General features: G+C 30.8%; 1 long non-coding RNA gene across 1 annotated transcript; it reads left to right on the top strand.

The window, feature by feature from the left end:
* The first annotated feature begins 13,165 nt into the window (after positions 1–13,165).
* Positions 13,166–14,164, top strand: LOC126742268 (uncharacterized). The gene is made up of 3 exons (XR_007662517.1): positions 13,166–13,784; positions 13,871–14,005; positions 14,064–14,164. It is a non-coding gene; the product is annotated as an uncharacterized LOC126742268 (long non-coding RNA).
* The last annotated feature ends 739 nt before the right edge of the window (positions 14,165–14,903 follow it).

The following is a 14,903-nucleotide window of genomic DNA, read 5'->3' as shown; positions in this document are numbered from 1 at the left end:
GAGTCTCGACTGTCACCAATCTTGACCTTCTGACCGAGGCAACAGCTAAGGCTATTGACAATAAGGAGCAGTTAGATGTGATCATGACGGACTGTGAAAAAGCTCTTGATAAGGTTGATCACGGTCTGCTGATCACTAAACTGGGTAAATTCGGTTTTTCTCTGTCCGCATGTAAATTTATAGCTTCCTATCTAAAGAAAAGAATTCAACGAGTTAAGATGGGTAGAGAATTATCTGTGAAGTACATGGCAGTGTCTAGATTGCCACAGGGCAGTAACCTTGGTCCATTACTGTTTGTGATTTTTATTAAGGACTTGCCAGATTCTGTAGAAGGTTCTGAGTGTGTCATGTTTGCAGATGACTTTAAGTTATTTAAACATATATCATCTATTAAAGATTGTTATGAGTTGCAGAGTGATTTAGACTCAGTGTCTGAGTGGTTTAAGGTCAATAGAATGTCATTAAATGTTGGTAAATGTCATGTTTTAACCTTTACACGAAAAGTGCAATGTACCAAGTTTAATTACATGATTGATAATTTGTCACTAAGCAGGAAAAGTGAATGTAGGGACCTTGGTGTGTACATGCAGTCAAACTTTAAATTTAACCAGCACTATGAAGCTATTGTCAATAAAGCATATAAAGTTCTTGGATTTGTAATTAGAAACACTAACAACTTTAAACAAATAAAATCAATCATAATGTTATACAATACATTGGTTAGACCACATTTAGAATATGCCTTTGTTATTTGATCACCACTGTAATTGGTGCATATTGATATGATTGAAAAAGTGCAAAAGGATTTTAAGGTATCTATACTTAAGAACTCATAATACCTGTCCCTATGTATTGTATGCTGAATGAATTTAGTAAAGTTAGATTAAGTATTAGACGAAGTTTAAATGATATACTATTTATATATAATATTGTAAGCAATTTAAAGTATAAGAAAGGTTCCTTAATTAACAACATAACTTTTGTGGTTCCTAAAGTAAACTTAAGAATAAGAAATAAAAAGCTGTTCCAATGTTTAACTCCAAGTAGTTCACCTATAAATCGAATGATGTACCAAAATAATGAATATATACAAAAATGGGATATAGATTTCTTTAATAGTTCTGTAGGACAAATTAGATCTGTGATTTTAGGTAGTTCAAAGTATAGGTAGTACACATATTTGTTTTAGAACCTGCTATATGTATTTGTTTGTTTTTTATGTTTTTAATTTTTTTTATATTGTTAATTTGTTTAGTTAGTATATTTTAGTTGTAGTCATTCTTTTTCTCGCCTTTACTGGCTTAGTAAGTACTCTTAACATGTAATTACATTTCCAATGTATTTGTGAGAGTGTAATAAATAAATAAATAAATAAATAAATAAAATAAGGTCTAAGAACCTATCATTTGAATTAAGTATTTTATTATATTGAGTTAAATTTAAAATATCAATAAAATTAAGAAGAGCAGCACTTCTGGAGTCCCGCACATCTTGATCATTCGCGAACTAAAGAGCGAATCATTAGATATAGAGGGCAATAAATAAATGACCATGATAGCTAAAACAAAATATTTATTATAAATTTTACATCCTATATCAATTAACACGTTAACTGCTATGTGTACATGGGGCGGCCACATTGAGCGTTGATTGAAATGTATGTATGGATTGGTCTGGCGTAGAAAATAGTTTGTTTGAGAATGGCTCGGGAATATTTTTGTTTTTCGAAATAATATGACACAAAATATGGACGTTTTTAAATGATACGTTTATTTTTTCAATGGGCAGTCATTTAACATGTAAAATTGTTATTTATAATTATAAAATAAACAAACTAATTTTAAAAACAAAATAGACTTTCCGCAAGAGGAATAGAGGTGTACCAATCGTCAATTGTCTGCAAAAAGGTCCGGCCACTATCAAGCAATGGTTGCAACATTTCCATAACAATAGATTCCGCAACCGAATGTCCATTTATTTTCTCTTTACCATAATATACATTCAGGCTGTAAGTAAATCCTCCATCTAGACATACTTTATAAACTTTAATGCCGAACTTATGTCGTTTTCCTTTTATATACTATCGAAAGGATAATCATGGTTTCATCGATGCAAAGAGACTCTTCTGGAATAATGCAGAAAGAAGCATTCTTGTTCAGCATATCAACAAGGCATTGAATTTTATGAAGCCGGTCATTGGGAGGATAATCTTCATAATTTGCCAAATGAAACATACGTAAAAGCAGCTCAAATCTATTCCGCGGCAAATATTTTGATATTTCGTTTTTATATAATGGATGTTTGCGCCAATAATCTTTTAGTGATGGTTTTTTATCCAATCCCATTCAAATTAAAATAGCAATAAATGTTCGTATTTCATTATAATTAGTATCCACCCATGCATTTAAGCCAGAATATTGGCCAATATTTTCATTCGTTATGGCAAGAATAATTTGCTGTTCCGCGTATCTATTTGTTTCGACATCGATCTTATTAATAACATCGTCGGATACAAGTAATTCAAAAAAATGAAGTTCATCCTTACCGCGCATTGGGGTCTGCAAGGCTAGTGAAATTCCAATATTCATTGGTAGAGCGAATGTGGAAAAATTTCCTGAAACTGGTCTCCACTCCGGTCTTTCATCATTGCCTGAAGAATCTATGTCTATACCTAACTGAGCAGACGTTGAAGGCTCGGAAGTATCTAAAAAAATGGAGGGTAGTGTATAAGAAGATAATCATTACTAGGAAGAGAAAATATGAATTTTAGACATAAATTTAATATACATAAGTATTCCACTTAGTTTCGTACGCGAGTTAGTATATTGAAACTTTTTACAACACTGTTTTTTTCTAATAATATTTTAGAAAATAAACTATGTATAAAAAATTAAATTGCCAAACCTCCTACGTACCTAACTGACGTACATACTTCATCTTTTTCTTTTTAGGGCGGTCTTCTTCAGAACTGCTTGAAGATATTTCGCCGGCCAAATATGTCGGATCCAAATCAGAATCTGAGATATTTGAAAACTCGTCACTCATGTCGAGGTCTCTATAAATATTTATTTCTTCTGCTGCAGCCTCCACTGCTTGTTGCATCTCAGTATCAGAAATAATTCTTTTCTTTGCCGCCATTGCTCCTCCAAATTATAGCCCACAAAACAACATGTTTTTACACCAATTTTTATAGAAAGAATGACTGAAGAAGGCAACAAACATAAAATGCATGTAGTCTTTGCGCTTCTAGTGAAAACCGTACAACTGCTGCTATCTCTCCAGGCGAATCAACATTGACCTTGTACGTGTCCAGATAAGGTACACATGGCACACGACATCAAAAAATAAAACCTGTGCAATCAGGTGCCACGTGTACCATATTTGGACACAGCTTTTTTAAACTAAAAAAAGCAAAAATTACATAAATTTTTACACATGCGTTCGTTTTGATGCACACCCGTAAAAATTAGATAAAAAAAATTAGAATTATTAATTTAATTAATTAGATAAATAAAATTAGAAAAAAAAATTACCGTAGGACCCGGTAATTATTTTTTTCTAATTGAGACTGGCAGTTAACGTGTTAAAGAGAATGGTTGAGAAATATTAGAAAAATCAGGAGGTACTGTCCTATGTTCCTGTTTGACTGCAAGGAGTACTCCTTCACCCGTAGATACACAAGTTTCTATTAGGCCAAAACCAAATAAGAGTCAGGAAAAAGTTCGGAACTGGACACATCACCCTGAAGCCAAGTTACCGTTAACGTAAGAAGACCAAAAAAACTGACAGAGACGGAGTTATAGAATATGTTTACTTCTGTATTTAAACAACGAACATTTTGATAATAAAATGGTATTATGTTATTTTAAAAGGGTGACTCGTTAAGTTTAAAGAAACATTCCTGGGCACTCTATTAACATACTTAATTTTAATATATGACACCGCTATTAACCCTTCTGTTAAGATCAGCCTTAACCTCTTGATAAAAACTTATTTGTTTAGGGGTCTTATAAAAAAAATCGATATGTTCTTTAGGTTGTTATTATGTTTTAATTTTTTTGTATTCCTAATTATGTTATAAACATTATAGATTCCTTTGAAAAGGTAACCCTAATTGGCCTATGACGTTTACTGCTTGAGGAATAAGCACCTAATTTATGAGACAAAACAATATTTGTAGATATATCACTCGAAAAATAAGGTTTAATATGTCACCAACTGCAGCCTTTTCTCTACTAATTTTTTGATCCCTATCCAAGTCTGCGGGCTGTTCATTTACATTAAATAGAACAATGTTTTTTTACGAATATTACGCTCGTTTGACTCGGAAATAATTTCTTCAAAATCTAACGGTGACAAGTTAACATTACCGTCGCTACCACCCATACTATCGCGAATATCCTGAAACCGGCTGTCTAGTAATGATATCTTTTCGGTAAGTTTACCAGTTTCAGTCTTTAATAGCGCTTGTAAATGGAACAATTGCGATAATTTAGATTCGCATTTAACACATATAATTTTCAACATGCTCGCCTTAGTTCTCGTATTGCGGGAAATGTTCTTTTTGCTCAGACCAGTAGACGATGCCGTGCACTGGAGTTGCATGCTATAGTAGTAAAAGTAGTAAGCACATTATAGTACTTTTACTACTATAATGCGTTTTTATTCTATATATTTATGAAAAACATTTATATTTCTGTGTCGTTTTTGTTCCTATGTCTAGTTTACAATAAGGCTTTATTAATAAATGCCCATTTTCGGTATTAAAAAGTATTAAAAGATCTACACAAATTTTTAATTTTTCATTAGGTATGTTTTATTATAAAATAATTTACCTCTATTAAATCGTTTTAAAATACTGGAAAAATCATATATCGGTAGTTATCACTCGCTAATCAAAACCGTAACACTGTAAACAGCACGTTTTTATATTCTGCTAAATGCCAGTTTTTATGAACTCGCGTCCACAGATTACTGGTGCAATGAAGTTCGATCACACATAGGTTTTTATGCATTTTCACTTTTAAATCTGAAAATACATTCAAGACCTATGTTGAACTATAACGTTCAAAAGAAAATTACGATTGATACCTACTAATCATTAGCAAATTACATTACATACAGAAAAATTGCATTATTTTTTTTAAGAAAAAATCTGTGAAAATCCTCTGAAACACTGTTAGTACATATTTACGCATCTTCTAAATTATCTAAAAAGGTAATAAAATTGCTATATTCTACCAAACCATTTAAAATAAAATATTACATACTCAAACCTAAAAATTTTATACAGTGCTTACATTTCAAAACAATCCACCCTTAATAATTTTCTTAAAAAAAAAAAAAAAAAAAAAAAAAAAAAAACACGTCAAATCAGATATACAGGGGGATATTTAATTATGCATTTACTGAAGTTCTGTCAATCACCTCCTCACCTCCAGCTAACCTCACTTTAATATGTCAAATGGGAATCCCCATCGTGTGATACATCATAGTAAGCAGCGTAAAATTCTCTATTCTACGGTACCAAAAAAAATGAAATCGGTAAATGTGTAAGCAAATAGTTAGGGAAAATGTCTAGAAATATTGAATATTTTATTTACCCCAAAATTTGGTATTTTAAATGAATACTTTTAGTGTGGTACCTACATCATTTTGAAATTCTTACATTTTTTATAATAGATCATCAAAAAAAAATACAAGCAATTTAGAAGTTAAAATTTGTGGTAACAAACAGTACATTTAGTTCAAGCAAATTATTTATTTTTTTAGGTAAAGAATGTGTACCGTTATTTGCGAAAAAAAAGAGTGTCTTCAAATTTTTTGCAAAAATATTAATAAATTAATGTTTATTAATTAATTAATTAATTTATTAATTAATTAATTTTATTTTTTTTAATTAATGTTTGGGCAGGAATTTATGAGAATGAAATAATCGGGCCATTTTTTTTGGAAGAGAATTTGACCGGCGAAATTTATTTAAACCTTTTAGAAAATGCAATATACCCTTCCATCATCCAATCTATGGAAAATCAAGTAGATCAACATGGTGCTATATTATTGAATGAAAATAATTACATTTTCAGCAGGATGGAGCTCCGCGCACTATGGTAGTTCGAGAGTGGCTTGATGAAAATTTTCGAGAAAAGTGGATTGGCAGACGTGGTGCAATCGAATGGCCTGCGCGATCTCCGGACCTAACCCCACTAGACTTTTTTCTTTGGGGCTACTTAAAAAGCAAAGTTTATAAAACCCCACCTGAGAGTATTGAGAATTTAAAAAATAGAATATTTCAAGAATGCAGAGAAATTAGCGGGCAGACCCTTGCCAATGTAAGGAGTTTGAAAATAGGCTTTTTTATTGTCTTGCTAATAACGGCGCGCATTTTGAACATTTAATAAAATAAATTTGTTAAACTAATTAAATTTGTTTTTCTACCCTACCGATTTACACTTTAATTGCTTCTTGGTCAATCAATTTTATTTTTTTTTACAACCATTGATAGCATAATGAATGCCCTTTAAAATACTGTATCACACCATGGGGTAGCCATTTGACATATTAAAGTGAGGTTAGCTGGAGGTGAGGAGGTGATTGACAGAACTTCAGTAATTGCATAATTAAACGTCCCCCTGTATATCTAATTTGACGTGGTTTTTTTTTTTTTTTTTTTTTTTTTTAAGAAAGTTATTAAGGGTGGATCGTTTTGAAATGAAAGCACTGTATATTTTTATATAGTGCATAACTACTTAAGAAATTTTATTTCTTTATCCGAACAATATACGTAGTCGTCCATTTAAAAATAGCTTGGTAGAATATAGAATTATGCTGCCTAAAGATAGTTAATACGCAGTGCTTTTGAAATTGGTAATAAAATAAATGTAATGAGGCAATTCTCCCATTTCCTAGTTAAAGCGGAAATTAGGCTTCATTGTGGAGTATGATAGGACATGTCGCTGTCACTAATGTCGATAATTATATATTGACTGCGAGGCTCAGCAGAAGTAAGGAGGCTTATTATTCCGAGGGACAATGGACAATAGGATTTCTTTTGGGTTTTTGTATCATGGATTTAGGTACAACATTTTTGTTCTTAGAAATAATATGTTTACTTATGTCTTTTTCAACGTATTTAAATACGCATTTATCTTTGATTCGCGCAGATATTTTCTCATAATAATTTGAGCCTCATAGAATTTATGGAATTTTCTAAATTTTTTGTTGGTTTACATTTAGATGTAATTTTATATTAAGAAATTTATTTTGTCATAAAAAATTCCTTACGCAATCCTTGCAGTCAGTAATGTATTTTTCTAAAATTTTTTCGTGTGTTAAATCGAACGGATTTAACGTATATAAACTTTCATTAAATATGTCAAAAGGGTTTTGTTTAGTAACATTATGTATGGCAATGTTATAAGCTTTAATTGCTTAAATAATCAATTGTTTCGTTGATGCATTTAGGTATTTAAAATTTAAAACGTTAATATACGTCATTATATATATATATAATAAACGTCAATTAGCGACTAATGGACTCTTTCGATGTGACTATTGGTATTTTATGTAGTGGTAAAATGGTTTAAAATTCGGTGCACTATCACAAGTACTTTAATACGATTAACTAAATTGACTAACTAAAATAGCTAAATTCTCTTGAACTAAGTGCATTTCAAATAAGCTTAAAGAATGGACTTAACTATAACGTCAGTTAATGAAATTTAAATTTTTTGAGGATGGCGATAATATTTATTTAGCTAGATGATATTAATATGTCAGTTCCTTCCTATGAGAGCATAATTAAAGACCTCAGCTATAAAACCTAATATGCAACATAAAAGAAAATTTGAGAAACTTTCAAAAAACATATTCTGACTATACTAACTAATTCAAAGATCTCATTTTCTTTATTCTATTTTTTTTAATGAGAAGGATTATTTAAACAGAATCGTACATAAAAATATTAACTTCAATGTTTTTTTAGGCTTAGAAGAAAACTGAATAGTCTTAATTTTAGTGGTCATTCTTTTCATTTTAAATTATCAATGAACTGTACTTTTCGGTGGGTTTAATGAAATGCTATCACCTAGTTTTAATTTGCATCTCTAGAAAACGCCATTTTTGGCTTATAGATATGTTCCATTTCTGCAGTAAAATAAAACATCAATCCTGAAATTTTTGACATTTGCTTTATTTCAGTTGTGTTAACTTATAGTTTAGTGTTAATCACATATATTAATGCATACAAATACTTTAAATTAGAATCCCTTTCGCTTGTGGCCAGGATAAGACTTGTTGCCAAAATTCCGAAAATTTTTCAGAAATAAATTTTATTGTATTTAATATGTCGCCCATTATATTTTTATTCATAGGCAGTTTCTCAATGTAAGCTTGTCTTAAACTTCCAGGGCTTAACCCATCTCAGTATTTATTAAAAGACGAAAAGTGTCAATTAAGGGACAGCCTATAAATTCCTGGCAAATTATTTTATTAATTGTCAAAATAATAAAATAGTTAAAGAAGCGTGCAACCGATTTTTCATAAGATTCGTTGCTAAAACATGATTTTTTTATAAAACTTCGGGCACCAATTTTTAAAATCATATATTAGTTTACTGCACACAATAATTAAAAAATTCTTTTGATTCTTGGAGGCCTTTGAAATTAGTACAATATATTTATTGATAGTGTATAATCGTTCTGTATTATTAAGCTGTCTCTTTATTAGGTTGAAATCTCGGTCACAGGGCATAAAAAATGTCCTTTCATGGGAAAATATATCTGAATATTTATACATTTTTTAAGCTCCACTAAACTCATTAGAAAGGGAACAACTGTTTTATTTTAATTTTGACAACTAGAGTTATCACCAAATAATACTTAAGGATGGAGCATACATCATTTGCACCTTTTCCTGCCTCTCCTTTATGATAGACGTAACATCTAATATTCTTACTTGTTAAACTATGTATTCTAAAAGTGCAAACAGTAAGCTGACAGAAATAATACAGATTTTGTACAGGAATTTGTGAAAGCGAAACATTGGGCATAAAATCAATACAGACTCTTCTTCTCTTGTGGACCATAAATTCCTCAATTGCAACTCGCTTGACATTCTCATTAAATGTGTCACTTTTAATTTTGGCATTAAGCTTCTCGCAGATACTACAGGACAAATTTCAGATCATAATTCTTTTTAAAATATAACCAAAAAAACATTTCCTTTGATTGCATTGTGTTTGGTTATTTTTCAGAAGTTATCTATTTGTCCGCAACGCTTTTTAGAGATACCATAAACTGCTAAAAACGCTCTTTTGTGTGTACCCTTTTGACCCCATTTAGAATAAAATAATTTGCACTCACTGACTTTGGCTTACTAGTATCAGTTATAACAGGTCTTTTCCAAAAAACATTACTTTTTTCTATAAGCTTTTGTAAATGCACGTCTTGCAAGTCCTTACTTTCTATATTACAAAACAAATTACGCATAGCTTGTTTTTCATCTGGAGTAATACTGCTCAGACACTTCTTGTGGCAACTAAAAGTAGATCATAATATTTTTAACCATACTAAAAATATGATTTGATAAATCTTACCATAGATCACGAGCAATCACTTTTGCAGGAATCTGTTTGCCAGAATAATTCACGTACTCCAATCCTTATACTCTAGCTTTCTTAATAACATTTCTCTTATATTTAGCACTATTTACAAAACTTCTGTTTTGTTTAAAATTTCTACATCACTTTCGCTTGAACTCATTTTTTAAATTTTTATCTCAATTTATACCGGATTTTTTTTCCAATTATCATTTATTAACATAAATAACTCAACTGCGTAATTTAACTTAATGGCTAACATCTCATAACACATGTTGCATGTTTACATTTGCTAGAAAATGGAGATATCACCTTCCTTCAGTTAGAAATTCATGCATAAAACTTCGTAAAGGATCATTACAACGGAAATCCAGTTTTATGGCAGAGCTTATTTTTATATCTTGAGGCCGCTTAAAGTCCTTACGAAGTTCAGAAAATAAAAAAAACCTTCGTCTTTATTTCTGAACTATTTTAAGAATACTTTCCCATTGCTGGAGAGAATAGACTGCCGCCTGCTTTCATGCTGCTTTTTCAACACGTGCAAAGTCACGATTACTAGGCAGCATTATGTGTCCGACTTCCGGAAAGACATGAAATATGTTGGAAAATCTCTTTTGGGCTAAAAGATGTAACCACAGCGCCACAATGGTCCAGTTCTTATTTTGTCCGCTTCAGTTGTCAGAAACGGCACATAAAAATTCACCGTTGATATCCAATGTCTTAAAATACTTACTTATAATTCATCGCAGACTCTTTTTGCTACAGACTCATTCCATAGGTAGAAGTAACTCTGTTCCAGCTCATTACAGCAGTAGATGCTAACATTTTAATACTACAACTTTTTTTTAATAAAAACATGGCCCGGTTGTTAACTTTGGAGTCGGAAGTACTTGCTCATCAAATATAATGACGTAGATCTTTTTTAATATGGTCCTATCCTCTTCAATAGCATTTTTTAAATTATTTCTAGCTGCTTCAGTCTCTCTGAGGCGCAGATCCTGAGCACCTTCCAATTCTTTTAGCAGCTCTTGATTTTTTGGTTTCCTGACCGTAAAAATCTTGATTTGATTTTCATTACATGCATAGGATTTTGGACCCTTTAAGGAAATATTATTTTCTTCAGTAAATATTCTCCTAAATTTATTACGAGATATTGTTTGAGTTTTTCCTTCTTGAATGACTTTCATTGCAAATTCTTCAAAAAGAGATGCGGTTTTGTACTTAACACTCATGTACAACTTACATTAGGATTTTTATTGGGGCTGTAATGGCTCTCGTATTTTGGCAGTAAATCTTTGATATCTTTAAGATCAGCTTCACTATATTTCTTTGGGTTGTTGGTGTTTTTCTTTTTGAGTCAAAACAGGAACCGAATGTTGTTCATACAATTTTTTTACAAGCTATTCACATCTTCCTCCGCTAATTCCATAGATTGATTTAAATACTCATTTGCAAATTTAATAAGTGGAATTGTGTCCTACTACGTATGATTTCGTACAGGTTCGACACCGTATCTCTTTTTTTTTGTTCGTCTCTTAATCAGGTTGGACTTAATATAGCCAAATAGATATGCATTTTGTAGGTTTCAATTTGCTAAACCTCAAAAATCTTGAAAAAGTTTAGACGCAATAGCCTGGGGTACTATTTCAAAACATTTTCGTAGACATAAACAAGGATTGCTGCCGTTTTCATTTAATCACTCGACCTTTTTCGCAATATGATTAAAACATCTGTCCACTACCCTTAAGTTTTCTAATTTTATTCTGTACACCTAGGCGAAGCCATGTTCTGCGCTTGGCAGTTAAAGCAATATTCTGACACAAAAGAATTTATAACAAACAGCTGTTATGTATAGCGGCAAAAAGTTTTACAACATAAAATCATGATTTTATGTTATGTTACTTAACGGTAACTGATCATATTAGAATTATTATTTAGTTAAATAACTCAACAGGACCGTAACTAGTAAAAATTTAAAAGGTTTTAAATTTATCGGAGTCGTTAACTGATCATAATAATATCGATGTTGCTTTAAATCTAAGTATATATTACGCTGTGTCTAGCCTCCCGGTACCGGTATCCAAATAAATGCCGGTAAAATATAATGGCGGTATGATGACGTAATTGTCTACCGGTATTTACAATAATCCCGGTAGAAGTTTTGACAGAAACATAACCTATAAATAATTCGATAGTTTCATTTATGAGTACAGTGTTTAGATAAATTATTATAAAAGTATTGGTTGATTTGTTGCATATTAAGTGGTGTAAAAGTGTGTAACGATGGTGTTTTTTGTGGGCGAGACCTTTAAAAGTTTTGAGGATGTAAACCGAGCTCTGAAAATGAATCTGGAATATGAAAGTAAAACATTTTCAAAGTATTAGAAATGAGACGCGAGGCTTATTACTTCGTCAAGAATTAAAAAAACTATTAGACCAGAATTAAAATACTATGAGCTAAAGTACTGCTGCATATTTGGACGCCAAAAATTTCGAAAGAAGGGAAGTAATATAAAAGAGGTAAGAAATTTAAAGAAGGAAAATCCTTGTCCTGCAAGCATTGCTTTCCGAGTTTTCCAAAATGGCAAATGTTTAGAAGTCAAAGCAATTCAAAAAGAACACAATCACGAAACCAGCAAGATATTATTTGATTTTTTGCCACAGCAACGCAAGTTACCCCGGCAAAAGAATTATTATTATTAGATGCAAATAAAAAAAAGTTAAGGAAAAATTGGAGAAAGATACCGGCTTAAAGCTAACATTAAAAGATCTGTCTAACATAAAGCAAAGTTCCGCCAACAAAACACCCATAGATTTAGAGCAGTGCGTAAACATTTTAAGAAAATCATATAACTGTGAAGTCAGTACTTTAAAAGACGAAACTAACAACTTTAAAGGTATGTTTATTCAAACCAAGAAAATAAAGATGACTTTCGATACTTTTCCAGAGTTTTTAAGTCTTGACGGAACTTATAAGTTAATTAATATAAGTATTCCCTTATTTTTAATTATATGTGAAGATGGAAATTGCCAAACCGAAGTAGTCGCCTTTTGTTTACTTGCGCAAGAAAGTTTTGAATGGTTTTTAAATGAGTTTAAGCTTAAAAATCCTAAATGGGCCGAAATAAAGTGTGTGATGATTGATAAAGACTTACTAGAACGAAAAATTGTTAAAAAGTGTTTTCCTGAAGCTAATGTTATTATTTGTATTTTCCACTCCATGCGCACATTTCAAAGGCAAATATCCTACAAAAAAATGGGAATATCTTCTACGCAAAGAAACTTAAGTCTTGAAATTATTCAAAAGATGGTTTACGCAAAAACTATGGAGGAATTTGAAGACTTGTACAAAACTATGTGAGGACATGTTCCCAAAGTTGTTTTAGACTGTTTTAATGTGAACTGGTACAGAATTAAAGATGAATGGTCCATGACAAAAAATTATTTTAACTGCAATTTCCTAAACACTACCAATAATCGCATTGAATCAATAAATTCTAAACTTAAATCTGTAATAAAACGCAACAGCAGCCTCGAAGAATTTTTACACAGTTTCTTTACAATTTGGATATATCTTATGATGAAAAAAAGTATATAGAATATTTAACTCAAGAATCAGCAAAAATTGTTATTAAGCAATTACAACTTAGCAACAAAATTAACCGTTCAGTGTTTACTGTTACCGACTCTAGCAATAAATACACTTTTAAAACGTCTGAAGGAGATATTAGTTGTGGGATAGATTTTTGTACATGCAATTTTTCCACCGGAATGTTATTACCATGTAGACATATTTTTGCGCTAAGAAAAGGATTGGGTCTTCCTCTGTTTGCTAAAGAAGTCGTAAATAAGCGGTGGACATTAGAATACTACAAAACAACGCAACGTCTTTTTATAAATAAACAGATTTTAAAATTTAATAGTAACAATGACAATTCGAAAGAAATGGAGTAGGATATTAATATTAATACTTTACCAATTAATAAGCCTCAAACATATAGTCAGAAAAGAAGGAAAGCCCTATTTGTCACAGATTTATTTGCTGATTTAATGGGACAATCTTGTGATACTTTATTTGAAGATAGACTCGATACACTCAAAACTCTAGAAATGTTATGGAAAGAAGAACATGAAGTAGTTTTAAAAATTAAAAATTAAGATACTAAGGACGACATTATTTTGCCTAGTAAGTAAGGGAAATTTTTCTGAGTAAGGGCCCTTTTTCATTATACATATTTATTTTTATATTATCATAATAATGTTGAATTTTAGCCTCAGGTGAAAAATCAAGTGTTCAAGACACGTTTAATATTAACGATATGGAAGTAATATATTCTGGCGAAACTAATGTTAATGCTATAGAGGAAAACTACGATTTGGAACAGAATGATTTACATCAAAATTATGGTGAGCTTAAAATATTTTTTTGTCCATTACACATATTTCACTATACCCCTTTTTCAAGTGAAGCCACGAATGATTTAAATAGTATGTCGTATACAGAAGGTAATTCAGTTTCTGAAGAGTTTAATGTTCAAACTGATATTTTGACAGATACACCTAAAGGTAAATTTCAACTTATCTTTTATTTATTATACAAAAAATCCGTAACAAATCATTTTTAGAAAATAAAATTATAATTTTACGAAATATCAAGCTTCCAAAAGTCTTTAAACGACGAGGTCGACCAAAGGGCGCGGATTTAACTGCCATTGGAATACCAAAGAAAAACAATGGTATAGTTCCTTTTAATCGATTACATTTTCAAGAAAAACAGAAGAGAATTCTAAGCTGGGTGGTAGAAAAGAATCTTTCAGAAACAATTGACAGTACTGTGCTTATTGAGAAAACTTTTGTTAAGACCGACATAGAAAGAGTTCCTCATTCAATTCTAGATGAATATGTAGACATTAGTTTAATAAGGTAGGTAACCATGTCTTAAATATGGTTTCTATATAATATTACAAGTTTTTATTTTTATATTATAGAACGTTTTTTAAAGATGATGCATGGAATTTGGTCACAACGTTATGTAAGAAAAAATCCCAACGTCCTTTAATTTGCTCTGTATGTGGCTATATATATTGTCTAAAGAAGAAAAAATTACATGTTATACCTACTTAAACGGCATATTAAATGTACTACAGTGAAAAAGAAGCCAAAAACTTGGTTTTGCGCCTTTTGTAAAAAACAATATTTTTTAAATTTTATCACAATTTTTGTTTGTTTTTTTTTTGTTGTTTAATATTATTAAATTAACCTAAATTAAATTAAACTTATTTAAATTAAACTATTAATAAATCAT

Source organism: Anthonomus grandis, chromosome 11 (assembly GCF_022605725.1).
Source record: "Anthonomus grandis grandis chromosome 11, icAntGran1.3, whole genome shotgun sequence".
NCBI lineage: Eukaryota > Metazoa > Arthropoda > Insecta > Coleoptera > Curculionidae > Anthonomus > Anthonomus grandis.
This window is presented reverse-complemented; position numbering and strand designations above follow the sequence as displayed.